The sequence below is a fragment of the Carcharhinus amblyrhynchos genome, chromosome 3 (genome assembly GCF_965287045.1).
Source record: "Carcharhinus amblyrhynchos chromosome 3, sCarAmb.v2.hapA, whole genome shotgun sequence".
Taxonomy (NCBI): domain Eukaryota; kingdom Metazoa; phylum Chordata; class Chondrichthyes; order Carcharhiniformes; family Carcharhinidae; genus Carcharhinus; species Carcharhinus amblyrhynchos.
Window position 1 is genome coordinate 14,402,484 of NC_137326.1, and position 13,002 is coordinate 14,415,485.

General features: G+C 45.9%; 1 protein-coding gene across 2 annotated transcripts in view; it reads right to left on the reverse strand.

The window, feature by feature from the left end:
• Positions 1 to 13,002, reverse strand: part of LOC145335908 (copine-9-like) — a 374,645-nt gene that overhangs the window by 175,501 nt on the left and 186,142 nt on the right. The gene's annotated exons all lie outside the window — the stretch shown is intronic.

Here is a 13,002-nt window from a genome sequence, read left to right on the forward strand (position 1 = left end):
TCTATCCACGCTAACACCCTACCCCCAACTCCATGCCCCCTGACCTTCTGTAATAACCTCTTGTGAGGTACCTTGTCAAACGCCTTCTGAAAATCCAGAAAGACCACATCCACCGGCTCTCCTCTATCCACCGCCCTAGACACATCCTCATAGAGCTCCAGTAAATTTGTCAGACACGACTTCCCTTTAAGGAAACCGTGCTGCGTCTGCTCTATCAAGCAGTTCCCCTCAAGATGCCTCGCTATTTCCTCCTTGATGACAGATTCTAACATTTTACCTACAACAGACGTTAAACTAACTGGCCTATAATTCCCCGCTTTTTGCCTGGCACCCTTCTTAAACAACGGCGTAACATTTGCCGTTTTGCAATCTTCCGGCACTTCCCCGGAATCCAGCGACGTCTGGAAAATAACCACCAAGGCATCCACTAGCACCTCCGCCATTTCCTTCAGGACCCTCGGATGCATTCCATCCGGTCCTGGGGATAATATATACTGGCATCGGTCAAGGGTTGGTTAACAGGCAGAAAACAGAGAGTAGGAATAATGTCTAACTATAATCTCCGAGTCCCCTTTGCTCTCATAGTTTTCTATCCCTGCAAATCTGACCACTTTTGAGTTAAAGTCATTTGTCCCTATTGCAAAGTTGGCTATCACTCACAATTCAATGCTGTCAGTGGGTGGTAATTTTAAGGCCCTCTTGCCGCACTTCTTCTAAATGGGCCTAATGTTCTTTGTGAACCTGAGAAATTCCATGATTTGTTTTTCTGCCCCTGCAGAGATAGCCTACCTTTTGCATAACCGTGACCTAGAAAAAGACCCTTTGCTCCAGCGTTGCTGTTTACCCTACACATAGTCCTAATTCCATGTGCCTGTTCTACATTTGTTTCCCTTTCCTTCATTTACCTATCTAAAATATTCTTCAATTTTGGCATGGGGGCACCCCAAAACCAGAAAAACCTGCTTGAGGTCAACTGACCTCTTCATGGTCTGTCCCTCACCCGCTCCGATTCCCATGGTAGTAAAATCACCCATGATCTCTGTTTTAATCATGAACTCTTGTGAAGTTGTACGAATGAAGTAGTGGCATGATGGGAAAATTGGTCAAGTATTTGGTACAAAATAAGGAAAACTGACTTTGCATAACCTAAGACCTGAATAAGACCGGAGAAGGTCAAGACCTGATAAGGCTGACTCCGCATAACCTGGGGCTGCATGAGTAAGACAAGATAAGGGATGAAGGAGTCACCGACCTTCCTCTGTTCTATCAAAGGACAAGATAAAGGTATGAATGATAAGACAAAGAGTTCTCGGGAGTCTGCAGTTTGTACCATGATTTATGACATTGCTTATGACGCTATTATTGATCGAATTCCTGAATAAGCTCTGGTCACACAAACTGATAATGATTATGTATAAATATTGAACTGATTCTTTAAGTAAGGGCAGACTTGTGGAAGAATTAGCAAGTCATAACGACGTCTCTCTGAATTCAAGTTTTTGCCAATACTGCATGCAGTGTTTTGTAAATAAAGACAAGTTATTTTGTTGGAATGAACTTTGTTGAGTCTTTCTACCACAGTCAAGAAGTAGGAAAGTTTCCAGTTCAACACTCTGGTAGTGCATTCTACAGTGACATAACCCTTTACTTAAAAAAAATACCCCTACTCTTTCTCCTGAATCTCTTACTTTTGATGTTATGTATCTGCGACCTCCCAAACAAATGAGAGCAGTCTGTAAAACATACCTTCTCTAAACCATGCTAATTTTAAAAACCTCTGACAATCACTCAGTAAACTCCCCCACTCTGAAGAAAAAGTCAGAACTACTCAATTTCTTTTTGTATTTCTTCAGATCAGGCAGCGTCCTAATGAAGCTGCGCTGTGCTCTCTCTCTTCAATACCTAACATCTTCCAGTAGTAGGGTATCCAAAACTGCACACAATATGCTAGTTATAGTCGACATTAAAATTCTTAATATCCTTTTATTACAAGTGCCCACCCTAGCTATGACTGTAACACTACATTCTGCACCCCCCGTCCTTCTGTATAGCATGCAAAAAACAATACTTTTCACTGTATACCAATGCATGTGACAATAATAAATCAAATCAAATCAGTCAGGTATCAGGGCCTAAGAGGGCACTGGTGACCATGGACTTCCATAGGATTTGTCCGTGCTTCTGCTTGTCAAAGCACTGTAGTGATTTGTTGTTGACATCTGCAATATAGCTGACCTGCCATCAGACATCCAGGAAGGATTTACAGTCTGATAATGAACCTGTCTGGCCACGATGTGAACACACTTTCCATGGCCATCAAGCTCTGACACAGGGCTTGCACCCAGAGGTGGGGAAGCTGCGCCTCAAGGCCTCCTCAAAATCACCACAGGAGATGCTATTATCAACATACCCGACATAAGCTGGGCTCAAAATCTGAATTAACTAGTCAGGTCTATTTACAGGAAATAAACAAAAAAGATGCAAGATTTTATATAATGACGGCAGCAGTGAACAATGTTTTTGAATGATAGTCTGGTCCAAGGATATCTTTGCCAACAAGTTGTATAGTGCTCCAACTCTACAAAAACAGAAAATGCTAGAAAATCACAGCAGGTCTGGCAGCATCTGTGAGGGGAGAATAGAGCCAACGTTTCAAGTCTAGATAACCCTTTGTCAGAGCCAGGCAGGATTACATACTCACACGGGGTTCAATTTTTCTGTAATAAATATTCAAATAGTCTTTAAAGTGATTGAAATATATGGAAAATCCTGAGTTGATGTAAGAAATGTACACATTAATGGCTTAATGCTTCCCCCAGAAGAGCAGTTTCCAACTTGAGTAATCTACAGGAGAGTGTCATTCATATCATCAAAATGATCCCCTCCTGACCTAACTGACACATGAATACTGTAAGTTAGAGACAAAAATACATCTCCTGGAAGTCAGACATGCTGGAGCTGACAACCGCCTTTATTCTTAGCTTTAAAGTTGTGCAGAATAATACATGTATTTATGTATAAATGTATTTATATATATGATTATGTCTATCGCACTCAGCCCTACATCCCAGTGCCTATAAATGGAATTTGTCCACCCGGTGATGTAAACGTGACCCCAGCATTCCAACAACAAACAATTTACATTTATGCTGTGCCTTTTGTTTCCTTAGATGTGAGATGCTTTGCATATACGACCAGAGTCCAGTCATCAAATAAATGCACTGATTGCAACCAGTAACGAAAATAAGCGTTTCAGCCTAATATGAACATTAACAGTGGCGAATATTTCCAACTGACATTAATACTTCTACTTCCACTGCCATTCTAAGTTTTCTAATCTGTTAATTTTAAAACTGTAGTATTACACGTCTAGTGCTGGACTCATGCTGAAAGTATTGATGTAAGTGAGTCTATTGACAAGAGGTGGCCTTGTAGTAATTTTGTGGGTCACAGCGAAATCACATAGTGCCTGCTGTGTAGTTCTTTTAATAAGGGAAATTCTGTGCTTTAACTATAGCTGCGACAGGGCGCACCTACTGTATCAAGATGACAATCTCCATTGGACTGCCACTCTGAACGAACTTACCTTCGCTGGGATTCTGAAGCCACTGTCCTGCCCAACACTCCTCACTCAGGCTGGGTGAGAAATGAGCAGCGAAGTGTGCCCCCTGCAGCACCAGCGTGGAATAAACTGCGGCACAAAGAGGTAAATCACTCCCCATTTTTACGGAGTTGGTGGTGGGGGGGGGGGGGGGGGGGGGGGGGGTGGAGACAGGGGAGGGGGGGGTGGGAAATTGGGAAGGATGGGAGGGAGATATGGGGAGAGCAGGAGGGGAGACCAGGACTGGGGAGGTGACTGGGAAGCGGGAGGAAGGAGACTGGGAGGCAGGAAGGCGGAGTGTTGTGAGACAGGGAAGGGGGAGCGAATGGAGATTGGGGCAGGGTGGGGTCAACTGGACTAGAGGGGAGACAGCAAACTATATCAGAGGGTGAGGGAGGAGAGGGGGTAGGGGTGCAGTGCTGTGGCAGGTCCCCGGGGAGGGGGGGGGGGGGCGTTTTGAGTGGGTAGGGTATCCTGTACAGTGTGTTTCATAGTGTCCCTACAGTGCAGAAGGAGACCATTCGGCCCATCGAGCCTGCATCAACAACAATCCCACTCATTCGAGCATTACCAAGCTGCAAGAGATTCCATCGTCTTCTGTGAATCCTCTCATGAATGAAGAATTCAATGCCAGATCAGCGGTGATGTCCACAAAACTGGCAGATCGTATTGTCATTGCTAGTCCTTGGGAAGCTTCTGCAGCTATGCCACCTCTGGCCTTTGTTTCAACAGGGAGAGGAAGGGGTTGGTGAACTGCTTCCCCATTTTCAGCCTCCCTTCCCTCCATTTGGTCGCAACAAGGGCTTTTTCTAAATATTTCTTTTCTCCATCAATGCCTTTTCTGATCCAAATACATTTAGAATCATAGAATAGAATCATAGAATTCCTTCAGTGCAGAAGGCCATTTGGCCCAACAAATCTGCATGGACTCTCTCCAAAGGAACACCTTGCCCAGATCCTATCTCTGTCACCCTGCTTATTTACCCCATTAATCCCCCTAATCCTCATGGTGTAATATTCTTTTTAATATGGAGAAAATCGAATCATGTTTTCTTAAGCCAAAGAAAGAGGGTGTTTTTTCTATTCCTTCAGGGAATGTGGGCGTTGCTAGCTGGGCCAGCATTTATTGTCCCTCTCTAATTTCCCTCAAACTGAATGGCTTGCTCGGCCATTTCCAGAGGGCATTTAAGAGTCAGCCACATTGCTGTGGGTCTGGAGTCACATGTAAGCCAGACCGAATAAGGACGGCAGATTTCCTTCCCTAAAGGACAGTAGTGAATCAGATTTTTTTTACAACAAGCGACAACCATTAGACTTTTAATTTCAGCTCTTTTACTGAATTCAAATGTCACCATCTGCCGTGGTGGGATTCAAGCCTGGGTCCCCAGGTCTCTGAATTATTAGTCCAGTGACAATACCACTATGTCACTGCTTTCCCTTTGGTATCTTTGGTGAGTGTTACCAAGCTATGAGAATCACTGTACAGCCACGAGACTGGTGCCATCAATGGTGATGTCTGGTGCTGCATAGCGTGTGTCTGGTGCTTGCATAGCGTGTGTTTGGTGCTGCATAGCATGTGTCTGGTGCTGCAGAGCGTGTGTCTGGTGCTGCAGAGCTTGTGTCTGGTGCTGCATAGCGTGTGTCTGGTGCTGCAGAGCTTGTGTCTGGTGCTGGCTGGAAGAGAACCTGGATTTTCAAGATACTGATTTGGAGATGAAAGATTTTGGCAATATTGGAGAATTGCTTTGCTGTAGTCCCCCCAATGTCTTGTTGTGGGAAGCTCAGGCACTTTATGTGATTCATCTAAATATAGAAGCTCTCTGATTACTGCCTTTGTGACTTGGATGATGGCATGGAGCCTGGAGAGATTGAGGAGCTTCCCTGAATAGAACCTAATGTTGATGCTTGCAGATACATCTCTGGTGGCTCCCTTACACAGAGGTTGAAGAGCTGGGGAGCCACACTACATCTTTGATTTATGCTGCTGGTCACCAATAAAGGCATTGGACATCTCACCACAGGTAGAAACATGGCCAATAATTTGTCCTCTCCCCTTCAGTCCACTCCAATCCCCCCACAACCCCCACCCACCCACCACCCCCTCTGCTTTTCACCCCCTCTCCCTTCCTTGTCTCACCCTTCTTCCTGCCCTCCCAGCCTCCATTTCCCACTGCCTCGGCAAAGCAATCAGCATAATTAAGGACCCCATGCACCCCAGACGTTCTCTCTTCCACCTTCTTCCGTCGGGAAAAAGATACAAAAGTCTGAGGTCCCGGACCAACCAGCTCAAGAACAGCTTTTTCACTGCCGCCATCAGACTTTTGAATGGACTAACCTCGCATTAAGTTGATCTTTCTCTGCACCTAGCAATGACTGTAACACTACATTCTGCACTCTCTCATTTCCTTCTCTATGAACGGTATGTTTTGTCTGTGTAGTGTGCCCGAGAAACAATACTTTTCACTGTATGTTAATACATGTGACAATAATAAATCAAATCAAATCAAATCCTTCTCCTTGTTTCCCAGTCACCTCACCATCATATACAGTAAACTCAAGATTTTGACAAACTTGTTTGGCCACCCTAGTTTTTGATAGTGCCTCGCACTATCAAAAGCTTTAGCGAGGTCTAGGGACTGATAGACCCTGCTGTTGCTCTCTGCACTTTTCTTACAGAGGGATATGTAGGGGTGGGTGTCTCATGCATAGTTGATGCAATATCACCCTTTTTCCCTACAACCCAAGCCCAATTTCTGACCCTAAATTTTTATTTTGTCTCCTGCATGGACTTCTAGGTAACAATAGTGTCTGAGGGCTCTGCCTGCGGCTGGATATTGTAGAATGAATCTTCACCTTTAATTGGATTGTCCTCCTGTCAAACAGAACCTGTCCAATTTTCATTCACTTCAAGCAACTTCTTGAGAGGACAACTTGCGGGCCCTCCTGGGGAAAGTGAGGGAATACATGCCCCTTAGCTCCCCCACCTTCCAACATTCACATAGGTCAAGAAGCAGGTGTGGAAGTAGGAAGCTGAGAAGCTGAGTGCCACCTCCACAGAACCCAGGATGGCAGAGCAGTACTGCAAGAAATTCCACAACATGGCCAGATCATGCTGCCTCTTTCTTCCTTGCTCACAGTAGGCACCACTGCACTCAAGTCCTTAATTAATAACTGAGTAATAAACAGCGCAGGCTTTGCACCTTCACTATTGCACACATCATCCCTAGAATGACACATATGAGTCCATTTGATTTTCCCTCTTGTCTTTGCATGTTCAGATTGGGGCGACATGGTAGCGCGGTGGTTAGCACTGCTGCTTCACAGCTCCAGGGACCTGAGTTCGATTCCTGGCTCGGGTCACTGTCTGTGTGGAGTTTGCACATTCTCCTCATGTCTGCGTGGGTTTCCTCCAGGTGCACCGGTTTCCTCCCACACTCCAAAGATGTGTGGGTTAGGTTGATTGGCCATGCTAAAATTGCCCTTAGTGTCCTGAGATGTGCAGGTCAGAGGGATTAGCGGGTAAATGTGTTAGGGATGTGGGGGTGGTTCCTGGGTGGGATTGTGGTCGGTGCCGACTTGATGGGCCGAATGGCCTCTCTCTGTACTGTAGGGATTCTATGAAGGTACATGACTCCAGGGAGAGCATGAAGCCTGTAGGAAGGGGATCATGAGCATGGAGGCTCTAACCCACTCTGGAGGGAGAAGGCTCTGTAGGTGCTGGCCTTCCCCAGCATTATGGCTGCAGTGGAGACTGAATTGGGGAAAGGACAGCCTACAGGCAGTAGCCCAGTCTCTACGTGTTCCCTGGCAGTGAACAATTCTTCAACACCTCCCCCCATGGAAGCGGGAGGAGGCTATTCAGCTTTTTGAGTCTATTCCACCATTCAGAGAAATCATGACCAAACTGTACTGTAAATCCATCCACCTCCTTAAGGCTCCATAACCTAATCTGGCATCGATCTATTGATCTCAGAGTTCAAATTAGCATCAGTATTTGCGTGACAACTTATCTTCTGAATGATCTGAGGCCTCAGGGGCAACCATACAAATCCTTTAATATTAATCCGACGAGTCAAAGAGGAGGTTGGGTAGAATAGGCACCTTGGCACTGCCCACCAAGCACTGGGCAGCACCATAGAGGGGCCTGAGGTGGGGGGAGTTGACCATTGTGCACTCTACAGTTGTGATGAGTCAGGGGAAAGGGGACTGCAGGGTTTAGGCCATGGAAGAGGGAACAGCTGCCACTGCCACTCTGCACAGCGTTGGGTGGGAGGGGATTGGGGTTTAGGCTATGGGAGCTAGCTGAAAGCAGCACAGGCTTTGTGACAGATCTCTGCCTCTCTCAGAGCAGAGACCTGGACAAGCGCAATTATGTCCTCTGCTGCTATCAGCCGGGTTTCTGGCAATTTAAGCCCAGCCCACTCCTCCTACAGGCAGGAAGCAGATTTCAGGATTTCGTTTATGCACTTTTGGACTCGCTGTCAAAAACAGATTTAAAATTCTCCCATTTTCACGCACATTCTGGACTTAGAATTTTTTTCATAAGGTTGCCCCTTTATAGTCACATGCCGGTGCAGCATCAAAAGGTCGCTGGGAGTCTGGCATCTATCAGTAGAGTCATCGAGTCATAGAGGTTTACAACATGAAAACAGGCTCTGCGGCCCAACTTGTCCATGCCACCCCTTTTTTTAAAACCCCTAAGCTAATCCCAACTGCCCAAATTTGGACCATGTCCCTCTAAACCCATCGTACCCATGTAACTATCTAAATACTTTTTAAAAGATAAAATTGTAGCCGCCACTACTACTACTGCTGGCAGCTTGTTCCAGACACTCTCTGTGTGAAAAAATTGCCCCTCTGGATACTTTTGTATCTCCCCCCTCTCACCTTAAACCTATGCCCTCTACTTTTAGACTCCCCTACCTTTGGGAAAAGATATTGACTATCTACCTTGTCTATGCCCCTCATTATTTTATAGACCTTTATAAGATCACCACTCAGCCTCCTACGCTCCAGAGAGAAAAGTCCCAGTCTATTCAGCCTCTCCTTATAACTCAATCCATCAAGTCCCGGTAGCATCCCAGTAAATCTTTTCTGCACTCTTTGTAGTTTAATAATATTCTTTCTATAATCGAATGACCAGAATTGCACAGAGTATTCCAAGTGTGGCCTTACCAATGTCATGTACAACTTCAACAAGACGTCCCAACTCCTGTATTCAATGTTCTGACCAATGAAACCAAGCATACCGAACGCCTTCTTCACCACTCTGTCCACCTGTGACTCTGCTTTGAAGGAACTATGAACATGTACCCCGAGATCTCTTTAACAACCCAAAATTACTTAAGGGTCTGGTTTCTGAGTCTAATGACATGTTTAGCAGCAAACATTGTGCAGGTGCTGTTAGACCAAGTGTAGAATATCTTAGATGTTATTGTAATGACACTTCCATGATTGGCAATATCAGGCTCTCTGGGTTTTACTGGCTGCCATCATTGCAACCATCAAACTGATGACTGAAGCTGCAGGTCTTGGCTGCCGTGGAAGAATGCAATCCATATGCTTGCTGCTGTCTCCTCTTGGAGCCGCAGGATCAACCTGGGGATGGCAAACTATACCAGGTAGTCAACATCTCTCTCCTGGAATGCAATCAGTAGCAGCCTTGGTGCAGGAGCCAAACCTGGGACGACAGACAGGAGACAACCCCAAGATTCATCAGCCTGGTGTCTGTCCACCAATTCATTCTTTTCTGGTCCCAGTAAGACTTGTGCAGGAAAGCAGCTGGCCAAAAGGCACTGGGTCCATGTGGGGTTGCTGGAAGGAGTGGGGTGAACATCATTCCTCGTTCTGCTACTTTCACCTTTCTTCTTCTATCCTTCCCCTAACTGTCAGGAAGGTTGCAAGATACTCGGAAGGCTGGAAAATAGCGAATGTCAGTGTATCTTTCCTTCGTTTGTTGCAACCCTTTCATTTATTGCTGCAAAGTAAATACATTGGCCAAAATTTTCTGGCCAGTCCTGCCAGCAATGCACCCCTGCCCATGGGTTTCGCAGTAGTGAGGGATGACATCAATGGGAAATCTTATTGTCAGTGGTAGAACCAGAGAATCCTGCCACTACCTTCTACTACTGGGAAACACGTGTCTGGGAGGCCGGAGAGTCTCACCATTATTTTTGAAGTTTTCCTTATGCAGAAGTGTTGAGTTCCCAACAAACTGGTAACAAACCACACTTTATTCACTATCTGAGCAGTTGTACTTTGACTGCGCTCCGGGGAGAACCCACGCTCCTCTGTTACATGACCTCTTGAGTAACCGCATCATCACGTTATCTACACCTTCCCATTTAAATTGGAGGAATCAGAGAAGCAGGCTCAAAGGGCAAATGACATATTCCTGCTTCTATTTCCTATGTTTGTCTCTGTATATTTACCAACTTGACTTCCTCCCCCCTCTCCTATACACACACACATACACACACACACACACACACACACACACACACACACACACACACACACACACACACACACACACACAGGGGAGGCAGTGGTGAAGTGATATTGTTGATAGTCTAGTAATCCAGAGACCCAGGATAATGCTCTGGGGACATGCGTTTGAATCCCACCACAGCAGATGGTGGAATTTAAATTCAACAAAACACCTGGAATTAAAAGTCCAATGATGACCATGAAATCATTGCCGATTGTTGTAAAAACCCATCTGGTTCACTAGGTTGAAGCAACACAACCTCAATTATTCAATTAGGGCCAGGAGAGATTGCCAATCTGGGCTGGTTTCCAAGCACAGAAGTGAATGATCACTAAACTTTGACTTGGAATGTTAACTGACAGGTCAGAGATGGCCCATAGCCTAATATTTCCTAGGAGAAACCTAGAACCATCCTGGGATGTCTAAGGATTGGATATTAATCTTTGGCAATAGTGTAAAATGGACAGCACACCCCAGGGAAGGAAATCTGCCATCCTTACCTGGTCTGGCCTACATATGACTCTAGATCCACAGCAATGTGGCTGACTCTTAACTGCTGCCCCCCTCAAGGGCATTTAGGAATGGGCAATTAATTCTGGCCTAGCCAGTGATGCCCACATCCCATGAAAGAATAAAAAAAAACACTCCCCTCAGTTGAGTGGTGCCGCAGTGTCTCTTTCACTCTGAGTGATCCTGTGTGCCTCTTTTCTCAGGACACGCTGGTTCTTAATTCCTTTTGAATTTGGCAGTCTAGCATCTGTCAACTGAACATCAAAGTATAAGTGAAGCTTGGATCTCCTTCTTGGAACAAGTTAGTGCAGCTAGCAGGATGGGGAGTTAACACAAACACAGATGGAAAGGTAATTCCGCAGAGGGAAAAGCAAGAGCTTTCCATTAAGAGAAGCTTTTACATTGATCTGCGCAGAAACTCCACTACAGACTAATTCTAAGTAACTTTCAGTCATCGTGTTTGGGAATTGAAGAGTCACAGCTTTTTCAATTAACATAACCATTACCATAACCATTCAAGCTACAAAAATTGACATCTGAAAGCTATTTGAAACATGCGTCATATGTTCAACAAACCCACCTTTCCCAGATTGCTTACTTAACTGTATCCAAGCAAAATAAATACTGGTATTTATAGAGCAGCTCAGGACATTCCAAAGCACACACAGCCTTATCACTGCTAATAACCCTTTTAGTAGAACACCTATTCCATTTGTTGTTAACATTAAATGTTAGGAAAAGGTAAGGCATTGTTACAAGCTGAAGAAGTCTCAGGCAAAATTAGTTCAAGAAGTAAAAGCAAAATCCTGCGGATGCTGGAAATCTGAAGTAAGAGCAGAACATTCTAGAAATACTCAACAGATCTGGCAGCAGCCTATGAGAGAAACAAATTTAACGGGCGGGATTTTACGGCCTCGCTTGTCCGGAAATTGTAAAATTCCGCGCGAGGCCAACAGACCTTCCCATTGTCCACCCCTCACCAACCACGATTGCTGTGGCCAGCAAGGTGGTAAAGTTCTAGTCAATATTTCAAGTCAAATATGGCTCCTCTTCAAGTCTGAAGAGTCATATTTGACTCATAGGGTGGAATTTTACCATTGGCCCAGCCCCCGGTACTGACCTCTTTGCCCCTCTCCCCGGCCCTGCCCCCCCATTGGCCAAGCCAGCTATCGGCCCCATCCCCTCGCACTGCCTGGTGGGCAATGTCAAGGTGTCCAGTGGGCATTGCCAAGGTGCCAAGCTGACGGTGCCAAGGTGCCTGGGTGGCACTGCCAGGCTGGCACTGTGCTAGGGCATCCCCGTTGCCCTCAACGGCCTCCAGGTCCACCAGCGAGGCCACCATGACTGTTCCCTGTTCATGGGGAGCAGATGTTTTCCTTGCAGACAGAACCTTTCCTGGCGAGGTCATAGAGGCAAGCAAGCCCGGATGATTCAGTGCTGACCTCACTAAACACATCTAAATGAAGATTTCAATAAATTAGAATAATTTATTCAACTTCACGTGAAGATCGTGAGAACTGAGAAATTGGGCGTGATCCTGATTTCTCAGCTCTCGCGCAATTTTACCAGCCATAAAATCCTAGCCATAAGTGTTGCCCTGCCATGTGGTGAGTTTGCACCCCAATTAGGATGATCCCTCCCCAATTAAGTTCTGGGCAGGAAGGTCCATGGACGGTCTTCCTGTCCTGCTAAGTAACTTTTGAAAGTTACTTAGAATTAGTCTGTAATGGAGTTTCTGCGCAGATCAATGTAAAAGCTTCTCTTAATGGAAAGCTCTTGCTTTCCATTAAGAACCATTTAAGGTTCTTAAATGGGTCATCCCACTGCTAGTGTGGTTAACCCAGCAGTAAGTGGGGCCTCACCGTGCAGAGAGCATTAAAGCAAAACCTTGGCATGTTTGCTTTCAGGCTCCCTGCATGGGGTAGGGTTAGGACCCCATACAAAGGCACCCTGTGCTTAATTGAAGAATGCAGGATTGAGTGGGAGGGAGTGAGGGCATAGGGTAGGGACAGCAACCCCTATCCTTACTGCAGAATCCCCCTCACTCTGCATCCTTCACCAACCCCTCCCACCCGCAACCCCTACCGCCCAGTGTCCTGCCATAACTCATCTGTTCCATCCATGGGAATCCTCCTGCATCCAAGGCCTCATGTGGATGTAGTAATGGCAGCAGCCACCCTCTCCGCATTGGATTGACTGCTGGCCTCTGGTTAGCCGGCAGCCGTTGAGGGGGGTGAACGGAGAAGGGGAGTGGCTGGGGGAAGGTTGGGGGCAGACATAATGTTTAAAGTTAAAGTTTAATTATTAGTCCCAAGTAAGGCTTACATTAACACTGCAATGAAGTTACTGTGAAATTCCCCTAGTTGCCACAGTACGGCGCCTGTTCTGGTCAACGCACCCT